The sequence below is a fragment of the Apodemus sylvaticus genome, chromosome 9, assembly GCF_947179515.1.
Source record: "Apodemus sylvaticus chromosome 9, mApoSyl1.1, whole genome shotgun sequence".
Classification (NCBI taxonomy): domain Eukaryota; kingdom Metazoa; phylum Chordata; class Mammalia; order Rodentia; family Muridae; genus Apodemus; species Apodemus sylvaticus.
Genome location: NC_067480.1, coordinates 98188823 through 98207682, shown reverse-complemented (window position 1 = coordinate 98207682; position 18860 = coordinate 98188823). Strand labels below are relative to the sequence as shown.

The following is an 18860-nucleotide window of genomic DNA, read 5'->3' as shown; positions in this document are numbered from 1 at the left end:
GAAAAAAGAAAAAAGACAGAAAGGGAATAAACTACACACATGAATTAGAGAGAGAGAGAGAGAGAGAGAGAGAGAGAGAGAGAGAGAGAGAGAGAGCAGTCTTCAAGGGTCTCTTCACTTAGTTCCAATAGGAGAGCCTAGTATGTTAACACTATATTATCGGATAGCTGTAATTTCTCACCTGAAGTTAAGTATTCCTCTGACATCATAGAGCATGTATATGGTAGGGGACTTTCCAGGCTTCAATTTGTGCACTTTAGAGGTCACAAGTTTTACTGTTACACTTGCACTGAAGCATACTGGTTAGTAATAACTACAGAATCAAGTTTATTTATTTATTTGTTTTTGTTTGTTTGTTTTTTGCTAAAATATCCTGCAGCCTGAGTGGTTGGTCTGACAAAATGGCATGCACAGGACAGTCGGGGATCCCCACTGCCTCCCTCTTTTTTTCAATTACAGAAAGAGAAAGCCAGAATTGAGTTAGCTGGCATTCCCAGACATTAGTCAGAGGCTATTCGAATTTCTAGGAAAAATAAGAGCTCCATACCAGAAAATCTGTGGATCATTCCTGAGACTCCTAAGGAAGTGGATAGGGAACACTGTCAGATTTGAAAATATGGAAAATACGGGAATCTTGATCCTCTGGAAGCTTACTGGCTTTAGAAAAGTTCCCACTTATTTAACAGGATAAAAGAATTGATAAGTTTGGTGCAATTGAGAATTTTCGTGATAGACCTTTTACATATCACTTTTAATGATGGTATTAAGATGGGACTTGGTTCCCTTAGAAATTCCTTTTTCAGAATTCTCCCAAGCAATAATTCATGTACAAATTGAAGTCAGGCTAGATGACGTCTTTACTGGACCTGAAGTCCAGGTTTAAGGTCAGTCAATTCAAACAGAAGAGGTCTGTTCCTGGACCCCTGGGTTAGAACTGTCTAAGTGACTTGTCCTTCGCTATGAGTTAAATCTTTAAGGCAAATAAAGGCTGACTGTCAGGATATGGGTAATATGGAGAAATGTAAATCCCCCCCCCAAAAAAATAGCAAGTTGTCCCAAGCAGGGTGTGGTTCACTGGAGTATAGTGTTTGTGTTTCGTAGGCTGAGAGGATAGACGACTCGAAGAGCTCCATTAACCTCTATTTAGGAATTCTCTTTTGAAATTCCAAAATATGTAAGTTATGGGGGTTGAAGTATTCCCTCAAGAATTCCTGTGTTTTAAGAGACAGTATAATAAACTTGCATCCCTCTGTTGTCTCAGGATTGAATGGACACTGTTCTCAGTGGGAGAGAAAAGGTTCTTCAGATTGTTAAGACTGACATAGCAGCTGAGACGGGGCCTGTCATTTTTTCATGTGGCTGTTCCAATGCCCCAGGACTAATTCTATCTGGCACCTGGAGAAAAATATCTTTACTCCTTAGGGAAATGGAAAATATATGGTCTACGATTAAAAAAGAAAGTGTTGTAAAAGAATACTCTATCCCATTGGGACACCAGAGGTTGCATAAAATAATCTTGTATGTTTTGGACAGTTAAGAGTTGGCTGCACCATGCACCAGGAGAAAAAGTCAATATGGAAAACTGGGTTTTCATAGCCTCTGAGAAATTGGTCATATGACACTCTACTTGTAAGAAGACCTAGGGCTTCTCAAGTTGGACTAGTAAGTTGGAAATAAAGAAATTAGAATGATTTGAAGCACTATCAGTCTCAGCTGAGGAAGGAAACCTCTGGCCTTTGAAGCTCTGGGGACATGTGGCTCTCAAGTGATTATCTGAGCAATTAAGACATGGTTTTGGGATAGGACATCATAGCCTCAGTTGTCCTCTCCTTTGATGGGCATTTATTTGGAAAGTCTTCTGAAAAATCTACAGAGAAAATATACGTCAAGAGATTATTTCAGGATTGCACCTCCCTGAGTAACTCTTGTGATGCCCAGTAAATCCTGATGATCATTTTGCTGCTTCTTTACCTTTTCCAGGTCTTGGTTCTAAGATGTTAATGTGGTAATCTGGATGATTGGTCAAAATTGCTGCCTAGTTGAGCTATAAGATTTTTCAGTTTTCATATATCTGGGGAAGACTGGTTTAGAAATTTAGAAGTTCTTTCAAAAGGACTTCCTCTGGGCCCTGCCAGAGCCTTACACATACAGAGGCAACATACACATATACATACAGCCAACAATTGGACTGGTGTGGGGACCCCAATGGAAGAGTTGGAGGTGGTCCGGGGGAGCTGGAGGGGTTTACAGCCCCATGGGAAGAACAACAGTGTTGGCTACCGAGACCTTCCAGGACTCCCAGGGACTAAAACATCAACCAAGGGGTACACATGGTTCCAGCCAAATATGTGGCAGAGGAATGCCTCGTCTGGCATCAGTGAGAGGAGTGGTCCTTGGTCAGGTGAAGGCTCAATAGATGCCCCAACTCATGGGGGTGGGGGTGGAAGTGGGCTGGGTGGAGGGGCATTTACTTGGAAGCAGGGAGTGGGAGGAGGGGTTGGGGGTTTTCAGGGAGAAGGGAAACCAGGAAACCTTTAGCATTTGAAATGTAAATGAAGATTATATTAAAAAGAAAGAAAGGAAGAAAGAAAGAAAGAAAGAAAGAAAGAAAGAAAGAAAGAAAGAAAGAAAGAAAGAAAGAAAGAAAGAAAGAAAGAAAGAACCTCCTCCTATGATGATCTTTGGTCTGCTACTGTGTTTTCTGATTTCCTCTGGAAGAAGGTAATAGCAGACACATTCTCCTCTGGGAGACCAGAACCAGTAGAGATAGTGAAGGGATGTTATTCTTGCTTGTTAGACACTGCATTATACCTTAAAAAGCTGATTCTATGGTAAATGGCTATGACATTCTTCAAGGAATCTCCCAGTAAAGGTCCTGATTATGAACCAGTAGAATTCACTACATTGTCATGCTTGTTGAGGTATATATAAAGTCATTGCTGGTAGATATCATCTTTTCCATTATTAACCCCTCCTTCTCTATTGAGGTTGAAGTCTGATCTGGTCTAGTATTACCATAATATCTCTCCAAATTTAGTCATAAAGGGTATTTGGGTGTATAAAGTCCTGTAAATATTGATCCAAAAATTCAGTAGCTCTATAGTTTCTTCTTAAACAAATATTTTTGAGATTATAATTTAATCAAATAATTTAATTGTTTTATTTTGTTTCTCCAAAACCCCAGTGAACTTATCTTTCTGCTCCTTACAATTAAGGACACACAATCGTGTGTGTGTGTTTCTTTTTAGTGTCCTTTAATTCTGAGTGCAAGAATACCCTAAAGTCAAAGTTGGGGGTTTTGTCATCTTCTAACTTACTGAATAGGTAGTGTCTTCCATAACTCAGGAGGTCAAGGAGCATCTATTTGAATCCTCTGAAGATGCTAAAGATATTGAAGACATGAAACTAGTAAGAAAAAAATGCAACAATTGAGAATGAGTGGCAGGAGGTAAGAGGCAGAAATACAGTTTCAGGGGAGTGTGTAGGAAGAATCTTAAACTTTTAATCACATAGAAATCAGCCAGGATAGCATTGCTTTTGGCATTTCCCGGTTATTTCAGGGTGATGCTGGAAGTAGAAAAATCTGCAGAAAAGTCACCTCTGATTATTTTCCTTCCTTTATACAATAAATATCCATCTGGAAGATGACATCATAATTAAGATTCCCCTGGGATAGACATTTCTAATTTTCCCACAGAAGAGTGTTAAGGCCATGTGTCTTGGCAGGTAAAGATGAGAGATGACTGAGAATTTGGGAGTATAATTCTGTCCAGGTTTTAAGAAGAAAACTGAGTGATGACTTCAAGTAAATCTTGGAACTAGTTTGTTTTATTTTCAATGAGATGGGGGAAGTAAAACACAAAGGTCTAGGAAATGGTTTGGCCTTTTCTTTCCTGCATTTACTAGACCATCAAGAAGAGTGTCTAGATCCAGTGATAGAAAATGCTTAGATCAAATTAGTTGGTTCCCATGGAGAAGGCAGAGTAAGCTATAGGCTTTTTCATAAATACTGATGGCTCTGTTCCTGCGATCTATTAATTTACCCTTTTCCCCACTTTGTGTCTTTTGTTCCTAGGCTCTTGTCTGCAGTATTTTGAGTCTTGGTACCTGGCAATTACTCTTATGTTCCAAGTACCTTTAGAAGTACTATCCCTCAAATAAATTATTTGATATCATATGGTTTGAATGATACTTATAAATCTTAGATTGCCTAAAGTCTGCCTCAAAGGATATTGTAACATTTCTCCTTTCAGTTCAGATCTATATAATAAAAATAAACAAACAAATAAATAAATCAGTCAATAAATAAATAGATGTTTTGAGGTCTAGATGGTATGCAGATTCTTTCTCAAGCAGAAAATCTGATCCAGATGTGTTCCCATAGTTAAAAAAAAAAACAAAAACAAAAACAAAAAACAAAACCTTAAAGCTGAGGAGAAATGTCCTCAGGGGCCAAACAGGGACAAAAGAGAAGGAAAGTGCAAAAGAACTCAAATAGTAGGGTTACAAAGTACTGTTGATCAAGCTCTATAAATAATGATGTCTTTAATATCTATCTAAACAATAAATAAAGAGAAGTTAAAAAACAATTATTATTCATTTTTGAAGTGAACCCAGTGTCCTATGTTTATTGCTAACATTACCTTCCATTCTGAGACCCTGTAATGGGTACATCAGTCATGTCAATCATGGCCACGGAAGCCATTACCAGGTACTGCAGATAGAATTTAAATAAATAAGTAAATAAATAAATAAATAAATAAACAAATAAACGATTATATTTTTAGATAGCTTTTTTTCCATTTAAAATTTTCTAGGACACTGTCTATGAATGGGATGTGTAAAGAGGTTATAAAGAAGTGTGAGAAGCAAAAGGTATTAACAGAAAGACACTTTCGATGTCTTAGCATTTCTCTTGATGTGATAAAACCCCATGACCAAAGGAACTTGGGGAGGAAGGGGAATTATTTCAGCTTACATTTCCACATTATAGTTATGACAGACTGAAGTGAGAACAGGGACTCAAATAAGGCAGGAACATGGAGGCAATCACTGATGTAGAGAGGACTTGGAGGAATGCTTCTTACTTATTTGTCTGCATGGGTTAATCCTCATGATTCTTATACCATTCAGAATAACCATCCTGGTGAGCCACCGCATATGCTGAGCTGGGACCTAGCATACCAGTGAACAACCAAGATAATGTATCACCCACAAATTTGTTTGGGGCATTTTCTCAGCCTAGCTTGTGTTAAGCTAACATAAAACTAGTCAGTACAATGGATCTCTTGTCAACTTGACACACAACCACATCACTATTCAACTATATATTAATATTAATGATACAATCTATATAATTTCAACTTTTAAAAGTTTCATAATATTTTAAAATGTCAAAAATTTAAAAGTTCAGTCGCTTTAAAATATTTAGTCTATTTCAAATTTACAAGCCTTTTTAAAAAAAAAAATATTCACAGTGTCTCCAAAATATCATTCTTTATCGTTCCAGGCTTTAAATTGTGTGCTCTTATAAAACCAAATTACTTTACATAACTTGTTTTTTTTCCAAGAGAGACTAACTAACCAGGACAACATATTCACAATAAGATCAATAAGATCAAACAAAACAAAAGTTACAGTATGTATTATAAAAAGTTTGGTTCTTAACATTTAGGACTCTGTCAGATTTTAAATGCTACAAAGAACTTACCACAGCACAGAAAGTGTCTCACAGGCATTGGCAACTCTACTCCACTCTATAGCTTCTACTGTCCTTGGCACTATTATTGTTGTACTTGATTTCGAAAATGCAGGGTCTCTGAAAATCAGGTGCATTTTCACCTCAAGAGGATCCTCTTGCCTCTTAAAGTATTCCTGTGCTGCAATATTCTGCTAAGCCTTAGCTACTCTCCATGGCCCTTCCATGCTTTTGAAACCAGTATGGAATTGGTGACTCTTAAAATTTCAGCTTCCACAGCCAGCAGGTGGTACAATCTTGGCTGCTTCTGAAATTCAAGGTCTGTGTGGTACCTCTGAGAAAACATTTTCCAGAAGTCTTCACCTTGGTCATGCTGGTTTGTCCTTAACCACAGCTGATTCTTCAACACTAGCTTGCCATTATAAGTGGTTCTGTAAAGCAAGAGTTTCACTTAAGTTGTTCACAAAACAAAAAACCAATGGCCCTGCTATATTGTTTTTTGTTTTTTATTATTTGTTATTTTATTTATTTCCATTTCAAATGTTATCCCTTCTTCTGGTTTCCTTTCCAAAAACTGCCCTATCCCATACCCTCCTCCACCTACTCACCAACCCACTCACTCCCTGTCCTGGCATTTCCCTATACTGGGAAATCCACAGAAGAGAACACCAATAGCTTATGCTCTAAGATCAAGAATTGACAAATGGGACCTCATAAAATTACAAAGTTTCTGTAAGGTAAAGGACACTGTCAATAGGACAAAAGAGAAACCAACAGATTGGAAAAAGATCTTTACCAACCCTACATCCGACAGAGGGCTAATATCCAAAATATACAAAGAAGTCAAGAAGTTAGACTCCAGAGAACCAAATAACCCTATTAAAAATGAGATACAGAGATAAAAAAAGAATTCTCAACTGAGGAATACCAAATGGCTAGGAAGCATATAAAGAAATATTCAATATCCTTAGCCATCAGGGAAATGCAAAACAAAACAAAACAAAACAAAAAAAAACCCAACTCTGAGATTCCACTTCACACCAGTCAGAATGGCTAAGATCAAAGACTCAGGAAACAGCAGGTGCTGGAGAGGATGTGGAGAAAGAGGAACACTCCTCCAGTGCTGATGAGAATGGAAAAGAGCAAAAGAGAACAAAAATGGACTTTCCAGCTAAAGTCTATATGCATCATTCAACAATCCTCCTAAAACACATGGTTGGGTCTATCACAGTCACATCCTGGTATGATTTTTGCCTTTATTAGGGCTTCTGTTGCTGTGACAAAACAAAATGGAGACCATGCAGAAAGATTACTTTTGTTTCATAGCTCTAAGGTCACACTGTATCACTGAAAGAAGTCAGGAGAAGAACTCAATGCAGGAATGTGCTTGCAAGTACCAAGGCAGAGACTGTGGAGCAACACCACAAAGTGCCTTGCTCAGACTATCTTCTTATACAGTTCTTGAGGCCAGAAACCATGGAGTAGCACCTCACACAATGAGCTGGTCCCTTTCAAACCAATCATAGGTCAAGGAAATACACTATGAACTTATTTACAGGACAGTTCTAACGAAGCATTTTTCTTATTTAAGGTCTCTTTTCCAAGATGACACTAACTTATGACAAATTCACATAAAAAACTAGCCAGGATAGTAGAAAAACACAAAGGGGGCTGCCATTAGGGTCTGGTCAATGTTTCAGGAGGCAGAAGCACCAAGTATGTTCATTTTAAAATGATTTTTACCAGAATCCTATTAAAGAAAGGCATGCAAGCTTCATAATCACAAAGAAGTCTACCTGAAGTTTTGGAAGAGGATGAAGCCACCTTAGTTGGAAGAAATGACTGCATCTAAACTGTCACTTGGATCAGTAATGGTGGTTCAAGTACTCTCCTTGGTTTCTTACTATAACAAGTGGAAAATTAACGTTTGTTTTTGTACAAGTTCGAACCATTCCATTACCTATCAAGTCCATTACTCTCCACATTCTCCAAAAGAAAGTGAAGAGCAGCTGATAGTATTCAACTATAGTAGTTATAGCTTTCAGTTATCCTCACTCCCGGAGGACACCAGATAATTATAGCCATCTCAGAATCCTCTATTGGGATTTTCAGTAAATAGAAATAAAAGAAATCTTGTGAAAACAGAAACTGTATTTTTTTTCTCATTTTCTATATTCTTTGTTTACATTCCAAATGATTTTCCCTTTCCCATTTCCCCCCTCCCCATAAGTCCCATAAGCCCTCTTTCCTCCTCCCAATCTCCAATCAAACCCCTCCTACTTCTCTGTCTTGGTAATCACCTACAATGCTGCATCAAGCCTTTCCAGGTCCAGGGCCCTCTCCTCTCTTCTTCTTGAGAATGATTTGATATGTGAATTGTCTTGGGTATTCAAAGCTTCTGGGCTAATAACCGCTTATCAGTGACTGCATTCCATGTGTGTTCTATTGTGATTGGGATACCTCACTTAGGATGATATTTCCCAGATCCAACCATTTGCCTATTTTAAATGGTAGTCATAGAAGTAAAGATACAATAGTAGGTAAGATGAAAATATAATTTAGTTGAAAAGACTCAATTGGGAAGTTGAAGAGACTTAGAATTTTACCCAAATTACAGATAAGTCCCCATAGAAGTTGCAGGGATATTGAGATTTGGGATGGTCATCTAGAGGAACAGTCAAGTTTGTTCTTTGGGATGAACAGAAATGTTTAAGTCCTGATCAGTTGGGAACCCTTGACTTGCACACACACGCGCGCACACACACACACACACACACACACTCACACACACACATACATACACAAAGGACACAACCACTCACACACATGCAGGAACATACATACATACATACATACATACATACATACATACATACATATATATATACATACACATACACAAGCACCCACACACTCACACACATACATACACACTTACACATATTCATATACACAAACACACATACACACAATCACACACACAAATACATATAAAAAAAGCACACATCAACATACATACACATACAGACACAAACACCCACACACTCACACACATAATACATATACACACACATATACACAAACACACATACACACATACACACACACTCACACACAAATAGATACACAAAGAAGCACACTTACACATGTCTGCCTCAACATATATACATATATACATATATACATACACATACAAACACAAACACCTACACAGACATACATACACACATACACACACAAATACACACATACACACAAACTCACACACATTCACACATACCTACACAAAGAATCACACAAACACACACACACATACATGAACATATATATACATACACATACACACATAAACATCCACACACTCACACACCTACATACACAAATACACACACATACAGGCATACACACACACACACATATATATACACATACACACACACATACACACACACACTCACACACACACACACCAGCCGTTATCAGTTATATTTAAAGGTAATACAAAACTTGTTTACAGGATTTTATATTTAGTCTCCAACTGTGCTTGCAGAAGCTATGGATCATATTAGGTTTTTGAAATTTTTTCCAATAAAGTATCAGAGGTTGTAATTTTCTATTACACAAAGAAGCAAACTAAGGACATGTTTATCTTCAAATGCAAGAAGCAGAGAAAAACAGTTCAGTGAAGAAAGCTATTATTAAATGTGGATTAAAAATACCCCACTATAACTCTAGGTTTAGAAAAAAAAACCATGACGGGTATACCAGAAACAATTTCTAACATCATTCTTACAGTGAACAGACAGTTGTGCACAGTGCTGAGTGATAGTAAAGATGTGTGCAGGCTCCATAAATTATAAATCAGATAGCTGAACATACACAGAGGAAATATGAAACAGAAAAGGATACAGTCCACAGATTTGAGAAGCCCAAATACCACACTATAAGTTTGGCTTAAAAAAAAAATCTGTCAACTATTTCCTCAAGATGTGTTAACTGAAGGAGAAAACGAAGCCCCGGGGTGTGTGGCATTGTACCATATCAACTGGAGACTTCTAATTGTGGACACTGAAAAGCCACTCTATCTATCTTTTCAACTCAAAAAAGTTGATGGTTTGTGACCAGAGGGCAACTTGGGCAGACTTGGAATTGTGTCACTGCCTGCCTCCCAGGACTGGACCTCACTGGCTTTGCACTTGCCTGAAGTCCTGTTTACAAAAGAAATGAAAAATCCCACTCTTCACAATGCTAAATGTTGCAAAAGTCAGACTTTTCACGATATTTCTTATACTTTTATCTACCTTGATTTAGATAATGTACAACCTGAAAATGCATTCAAATATCCTAAATGCATGTAAACTCTGCTGCAATGGTGCAAAGAACCTTGCATGTGGATGACTACGACTATAAGATAAATTCCCTTTTTTATTGATGCAAATACAGAGAAAAGCAAAGGGAAGATGATTATATGTGTGTATGTATATATATATATATATATATATATATATATATATATATATATATATCACCATGATTATCCTCTATAATTATTTTATGTTGTAAAATACATGGCCCCAAAACTAAATGTGAGTGTGTGTGTGTGTGTGTGTGTGTGTATGTGTTTTCTGAACTTTCTGAACACTGATGCTTATATTTGGTTTCTGATTTCTTGCGAAATTTTGACTACTACAAATATTTCAGGTTTCCAACATGAAGTGGAAGCTTCTCAAATGTTTATCGTGTTTCAGTTTTCAACATGGATAACAACATTAGAGATGTAAGAATTATTTTCAATCCTCTTGCTTTGATGGGACGTTCTAAAATTTTCCTCCTTTCCTCCTCAAAATCCAGAAGATATGCTCACCTGAGTAATGAGTTAACTGTACACCGACATTAAACTAAAATCTGATTAACCCAAATATTAGCATTGTTTGTTTCTAAGTAGTAAAAAGACATTTTGGTTCTACTATACCACAGTTCCTCAGTGCTACAGAATTTTGGAAGAGCCAGATTTGTGAGGTTTTTTATGTTGCCTATTTTGAGACAATTTGCTTTCTCTTAATCTGTCCTGTGATTGTTTATTTGATTTTATTTGTTCTAAGCTTCTGGGTTCTTAAAGTGAACATCTAAAACATTATTCTTTTTTTAATTTTAAGTGGTTAATATGGTAAATTTCTTCTTGTCAAGCTAGATATTCTCTATTTTGATTTTTTATTGAATATGCATTCATTTACATTTCAAATTCTAAAACCTTTCCTTGTTTACACACCCCCCCAAAAACCCCTAACTCCTACTGCCACCCCCTGCCTCCAAGTATGCACCCCTCTACCTGATCCACCCCCATCTTGTTCCCCTCTGTTTCCCTTTGTTGGGGCATCTATAGAGCCTTCACAGGACCAAGGATCTCTCCTCCCACTGATGCCCAATAAGGCATTCCTTTGCCACACTTTTGGCTGGAACCATGTGTACCCCTTGGTTGATGGTTTAGTCCCTGGAAGTCCTGGGGCATCTAGGTGGCCGACATCCTTGTTCTTCCCATGGGGCTATAAACTCCTTCAGTTGCCCTCCAACTCCTCTTTTGGGTACTCCACGCTCAGTCCAATGGTTGGCTGCTAGCATCTGCCTCTGTATGTGTGAGGCTCTGGCAGGGCCCCTCTAGAGACAAGCATGGCATGCTCCTTTTGGTATATACTTCTTGTCCATAGTAGTGCCTGGGTTTGATGACTGTTTATAAGATGAATCCCCAGGTAGGGCAGTCTCTGGGTGGCCTTTCCTTCAGTCTCTGCTTCACACTATGTCTCCATAATTGTTCCTGTGAGTATTTTGTTCCCTTTCTCAGAGGAACCAAAGCACCCCCACTTCAGTCCTACTGCTTTTTGAGCTTCCTGTGGTCTGTGAATTGGAACTTGTTTATTTTGAGCTTTGGGGCTAACATCCACTTATGAGTGAGTGCAAACTATGTATATTCTTTTGAGATTGGGTTACCTCACTCAGGATGACACTTTCTAGTTCCATCCATTTGCCTAAGAATTTCATGAATTCATTGTTTTTAATAGCTGAATAGTACTCCATTGTATATATGTACCACAATTTCTGTGTGCATTCCTCTGTTGAAGGACATCTGGGTTCTTTCCAGCTTCTGACTATTATAAATAAGGCTGTTATGAGAATAGTGGAACATGTGTCCTTATTGCATGTTGGAGCCTCCTGGTATATGCCCAGGAGTGGTATTGCTAGGTCCTCAGGTATTACTATGTCTAATTTTCTAAGGAGCCACCAAACTGATTACCAGAATGGTTTTACCAGCTTGCAGTTCCACCAACGATTGAGAAGTGCTACTCTTTCCCCACATCCTCTCCAGCATCTGTTGTCCCTGAGTTTTTCATCTTAGCCATTCTAACTGGTCTGAAGTGGAATCTCAGAGTTGTATTAATTTGCATTTCCCTGATAACTAAGGATGCTGAACATTGAGCTCAGTTAGGTGTTTACAAGTATTCTACAATCCATAGGATTTGGTCTCGTTTCTTCAGTCATAAATCATTGTACTCTCATTGGTTTTGAAATGTTCGCCTAGACAGACACACAATAGTAATTTAAGAAAATATTTAATGTATAAGTCTTGGGAATAACACACTAGTTTTCCTCAGAAAAGCAGATCAGTCGCCTCCCCCTTTTGCTCTTAAGTCACAGATATTGGATGTCTTCACAAATACCTTAAATTCCAAATAATCATGTCAAGGCATTCATTTAAAAAAAATAATACTTCTGAGAATGAACTGGAAAACAAATACTTTCTCCTTCTCAGAATAGAAGTTCTCTTTAACTATGTATGCATTGTGCTTTGCTGTTTGCTTTTCTTTGTAAAATGGATAGAGAAATATCTGGGACATAGTAGTTCTTCAATAATTAAATGTTGACTCACTGCACAGAATGCCTGGTGTGTTGAGTGTTTTATGGAAGGTTGAAACTGTCTTTTTAAAAATTCTCTTTTTACAACACTGCTTTGCTTAACACCATTGAACTTTGTTTCTAGGATAGGAGAGAATTCCCAGTGGTATAGGTCATTTAGTAATGTGTATCTCCACTGTAAACAAGAGAGCCAGGAGGTCTTCTTTGGCTCCCCATGTCCCCAAGTAATTCCAGGTAATTGGTGAATCTCTGTCTCTCACATATCTATCTAACACCTATCTCTCTATTTCTCTCTCTCCATATATATGAATATATATATTATATATTATATATTATATATTATATATTATATATTATATATTATATATTATATATTATATATTATATATTATATATTATATATTATATATTATATATTATATATTATATATTATATATTATATATTATATATTATATATTATATATTATATATTATATATTATATATTATATATTATATATTATATATTATATATTATATATTATATATTATATATAATCTCACCTCCCTTTCATTTACCCCCAATTTCCTCCTCTCTTCTGCCTCTTCAGCCCTTAACCCTTCTCTAGCCTTCTCCCCTCCTATCTCTTCCTCCTCCATCACTTTCCCTTTCCTTCTCTTTATCCTTTTCCATTTCTACCTTCATTAATCTTTCCTCTCTCTCCTTCCTGTTCCTCTTTGACCTCCTCCTCTCCCCCATGCTAGCTCTTTATCCCCCTCTTTTCTATATATTCAGTGAAATTTCTGAAGGCTTTATAAACCTTGCTCTTGGGGAAAAGAATAATAAAGTGGAGAAAACACTCAGATTCTTACATGAGGCTGACATTGATTCCAACCTTGATTTTTCTCTCTTGGTTTTTCACCCAAGCAAGGAGCTCTTATCCTAACTTCTTCCCCAAAACAACTCTTGTTTTTCATTCACATGAACTCATGAACTACCCCCGCATCACTCAGACAGACCTTGTTGAAACCTGCAGCGAGTATTAAAATGGACTTAGCTATTTAAGTTTAATATCTGGGTATTGATTTTCTGTCATTTTAAAAATATAAACATTTATTAATATTTACATTGGTATAGAAACTGTTTCTACTACACAGAGTTTTGTTGAGAAGTTTTATTTTGGATATAGCTAGCAAAGTAAACAGAAATGGGAAAATCTGCTTGCTTGTTAAATGAGGAAAGAGATTAAACTTTTTTCCCCTGTGTGAATAAAGCTACTGTGGCTTTTAAAAGATGATAGGGACACAGTCCTTTTCTATTTTTTCACATTTATTCATTCATGTTGTTGAGCATGACATGCCATGATTCAGGGAGTTCAGGGAACCACTTGAGAGAATGGTTTCTTTCTGCTACTTTCTTTCTTGGGATAAAATTTAAGTCATTAGGGGCAACAGCAACTGCCTTTACTGGTGAATCATCTCCCCAGCTGGATAACACTGTTCTTCAAAGCCTGAGTTGTCAGGCTCTGTGTGACAGAGTCTGAACTTATGTTAATAGGTAATAGGCAAGAGAAGCTCTTTTCTTCTGCAGATATCCATTCCTAAAAAGCTGAAACCAAACCACCAAGAAATGGATTCTGCATGGATTTTGTCTCTAAAGCACAGCTTTATTCCTTTTATACTTAAGACCTGTATGCCTCAGTATATTTGAACCTTAAATACTTTTAACATTTTTAGTCTGGTACATATTTTTATTTTCCAGTAGTATGCAGTAACCTAGTCTCTCACTTGAAACTCCTCTCTCCTTAGGCACTGTTTTTTTTTCTCTATTGGATAGAAAGTTTTCAGGATGAAAGAATAGAGAAATTAGTATTCTAGCCACTTGTATGGGTGGAAAAAATCCATGTAATTCAAGGTTGTGAAGATTTCTGTTGGTGTTCCAACTATGCTATATTTTCAGAGTTACAGCCTCTTTCCATCTTAGATCTTGTATATGCGTAAGCAAATGGAATAAACAGAAATAGGAGGCTTAGAAAATAGAAAAGAGGGGCCTTTGGAGCAACTACCCATGGATCATTTATAAAGGCAATTTTCAGAGGAAGAGAACTATGTATATTTTAATACTATAGTGAGATTTGTTGGGGAGTGTCTTAGCATAAAATTCCATTCCTTTCCCTAGCAGCTAGAATTTGATTTTTGCTCCAGAAAATGATCTCTTGACATATAAACATAAGTCTTTGTGCTTTAGCATCTGTTTTCCACTTGTCTCCAGGATGGTTGTTTTACACTCCGATATAAATGTAATACTCTGAATGAGAACACGGGAAGCTCTGACAATTTCAGAAACAAGAATTCATAAGGATATTATTTCTCTCGTATTAGTGTACTAACTCTTTCAGTATTAAAGGTAACATATCTTTCATAATAGAAAACTATCAGGCCACTCTTTTTGTTTACAAAGCTGCACTTTATGAGATTTCTTGTCTGATCAATTATCCACGCAGGTAATGTGGGTTTATAATAGGGCAAAGGCAAGGCAAAATGCAATCAACAGAGAGACCATGCAACTGACTCCAGTGTAGATTTAGACCCGGGAACTCAAACTGCTTTATATTCAGTGAATCAGACTGGAAATAGATGTTGTATGCAGGCTCTCTACAAATAAACTAAATTATAAAGAGTCAACACGACCATGATTTGTGTTTGGCCCTTTTCTTTACTCATCTCATTGCTACTTCTGCTGCCTTCCTGTTGTGACAAATGCAGGAAAAAAGTGAAGCAAAACCTCATACTTGACAATGTTTTAAGAATATGTGTGTTAAAAAAATGGCATCCAAAGTCATAAAATTCATTAAACTTAAAATCTTAAAGGACATACTTATTCAAACATATGGTTGAGTGCTGTATGTACTTACATAATACTTGACCTATTGATTACACCCAGGGGATAGCTGTGTTTGAAATGGATTATACTTTATAGCTTACAGAGACACTATAAAAAATTCCAAAAAAATATTTAAAGATATGTATTTAAAATTCTCTATACTCAATCACCATCCATCCAAAGGTATGTGGGGTAAGAATGTTAGACCAGTGTACAATGATGGAGTCTATAGAATGCCCATGTTCATAGGTGAGATATAAATATGATAGACAGCTGGAGGGCACATCCATAAATTTTAATATGGGAAAGAATTATCTTTTCCATTGTCATTGATTGCCTATATGATTTTCAGATATGACTTTTTTTTTTTAGTTTTTTGGATTTGTTTTTTTTTCGAGGCAGGGTTTCTCTGTGTAGCCCTGGCAGTCCTGGAACTCACTCTGTAGACCAGGCTGGCCTCGAACTCAAAAATCCACTTGCCTCTACCTCCCAGAGTGCTGGGATTACAGGAGTGTGCCACCACCGCCCGGTTCAGATATGACTTTTTTACTGAGTATGGTTTGCTTATTTGCTTTCGTGAAATTTGCCTGAACTTAAAACATGGTATTATTTTTATTTTATGAATGTATGTGCTTGTGCGCGCGTACCTGTGCACATTTGTGTGTTTGTGTCCATGTATTTTTGTGCCTTCAGAGGACAAGAGAGTTCATCATTTGCCATGGGTGGCTTTGATCCACCCAACCTGAGTTCCAGGTATGGATCCTTGCTTCTCTGTAAGAGCAGAAAGTGTTCTTAGCTGTTGAGCTCCAACTGATCATGAATTTTGAGTAAAAGACAAGTATCTTATTTGCCTCATGCTAATTCTTGACCTGTGTATCAAAGAGGACTTGTATATATTTTAACTATTTTCAGCAGCTAGTCCTACTTTAGTTTACTGAAATGATTGTTTACTTGCCCGTTTCTCCTTTATGCTGAACAGCTGCTGAGTTTTCCAGGTTCAATTCCTCTGATTACCAACAAGTTCTCTGTGGCTGAAGCTTTGATAATGGGAAGTCTAGAAACCAACTTTTCCTTCTGAGAGTAAACTGGCAGAGCTGCTGTGGAGGAGAGGATGGAAGACGTGTGGCTCTGTTGTAGTCTGGTGTGTCTGACAGTGGGTATAGAACTGGGGACTTGTCCTGGCCCTAATCAGAACAAGGAAAACTCTATCTGCATCTTGATAAACATAGTGAATTGAAAGAAGCATAGTTGCCCCTTTGTAAAGAGGTTCAGTGGGTTGAACCAAATTATGCAAGCTGGGAAAGAAACACTGGTTCAGCAGGGTCTCTGCTAATGGGTCCCTATGTTCAGATGTCCAAGAGGCTCACCATGGTAAAGCCAGAGTCTTTGCTGCTGTCATCATCGGGGCTGGAGCTGGGGTTGCTGGAAGAGGCTGAGGCTGTTCCAATCAGTGGGGAGCAGGCTGGGCTTCTAGATCTGACAGGCAGCCTCACTCCTGCCTTGGAAGCCGAATCACAGACTTGCCACACAGCGGGAGCAGAGCAAGGGGCTTCCAGGGCTGGAGTCCGAGTGAACTGTAGGAATAGGGTCTCAGATTAGAAATCAGATTCTTGTTTGACACGAATACATTTCTGGACCCTGGGATACATAAACTTTAGCCACAAATGTTCCTCCTTGAATAACTAAATGTTTCTCCTTCCAGAGTCCCTACCGCGAGCAGTGCGGTGGTTCTATGCCAGTCTGCATTGAGGTGGTTCTAAGAGTCACAAGACTAACATCCTTGAATTGGAGAAACGTGTCCAGAGCTCTCCAGTCAGGTTTCAGAGCGATAGTGGCCTGTTAAGTGAGGAGTGCAGAAGACAACCACTTTCATACCACTCAGTCAGAGCCCCTGGGAATTAGACCTGGAGTCCCTTTTGTGGGAGCAAGCTTCCTGTAGAACATTCCAGGTGCCACAAGGATGCAGGGCTCCTACTCAGCCCCTCCCCGTTCTTGGAGCTCAGCTATAACCTCTGCATCCAGACACTTGCAAGAATGGAGCTGCTTGCCTCAGGACCCCTGCCTAGGATGGGTATATGTCTATCAGTCGAATACAGAGCTGTATTGGACACAAAGCTAGCGAAAGTGGAGATTGTGGATACATGTAGCATCTGGTAGATGTTACCTCTGCCTTCTGTCCTCCTCGGAGAGCAGCTGGGCTTCTGGGCAGTGCCCCACCCATAAATAGCGTTGTAATTCTCTATGGACAGGAATGCTAATGTCTGAGAAAATGGGCATGCTACAGTCAGCTGCTCTGCGGGCTTCTCCTTAGCTGTCCTGGAGAGCAGGGCTGATGGCTCCCTGAATACTGCCCCCTGCCTCAGACCAGTCCTCTCAGCGTTCTGAGGGGCCTGCTTATACATGCCCCATAAAGATGCTCTGTGAGAACCAGGGCCAATGTATAACAGGCACGCATCCCCTGAAGGAAGGCTGTCAGCAGACATCCAACTGAAGGTTTGACTTAAGGTGTCTCACCTTCGATCTAGGGTTGGAAGTAGTGACTGATCCTTCCAGGTCTGTCACAGCCGAGCCTGTCCCCAGCATTTCCTTCATATTGAGAATAAGAGCAGTAGATGAATATCACTGGCTACCCACCAGGCCAAGGTGATATGCTGACTCCTTGTCATTTGAACGGGCATTTCATAGTCCCTCAACCTACCTGCCCTGCCCATGCCCATGATGTGCCCCCCTCCTGTGCTTGTGTGGGTGCCACCTGAGAGCCCTCAAGTTCACACTGAGATGTTTCTGTGGTCCCTGGTCAGGCCACTCTCTCCTTGGAAGAACCAAGGATGGAACGAGCTCTCTTCCCTAAGAGACTCCATTCTTCCTTGATGAACATTGCTTCCCTTTGTTCCCTCCATTGCTGGTGTAGGATGCATTCTTTCCCTATTATTTTATCAGTTACTTCGGATTAATTGCACATTTTAACATCCTGGATATATAGAACCTTTTACCTAAAAAAAAAAAAAAATCCCCTTGTTAATTCATTATATGTGTGACTTCAATTCTGCATTTGACTTTTGAGGTAGGGTCTCATTATGTATACTATATTGAGTAAAACTCAAGATAGTTTTCCCAATCCATTGAATCTTGTAATAGTGATGCCAGTTACCATACCTAGCTTTCAATACTATTTCTGATATTTAGCACTGATTATTGACTTAATAGGAACTAGGATCACCTAGGTGACAAGCCTCCAGTCACATATTACTGGTTTTTAGGTTTGGTTTGCCTCCGAGCATGCCTGTGAAGGTTAATGGGCTCCACAGACCTGTCTTACCTGTGAGCAAAACTGAGTCCTGATCTGGAATATTGCTCACGGATTGTGAACTCTATGTAATCAGGTGACT

At 38.4% G+C, this 18860-nt stretch overlaps 1 pseudogene; it reads right to left on the bottom strand.

Annotated features, from left to right (window-relative positions):
* LOC127691987 (glyceraldehyde-3-phosphate dehydrogenase-like) overlaps positions 1-18063 on the bottom strand; it is a 71974-nt pseudogene extending 53911 nt beyond the window's left edge.
* Positions 18064-18860: the final 797 nt, after the last annotated feature.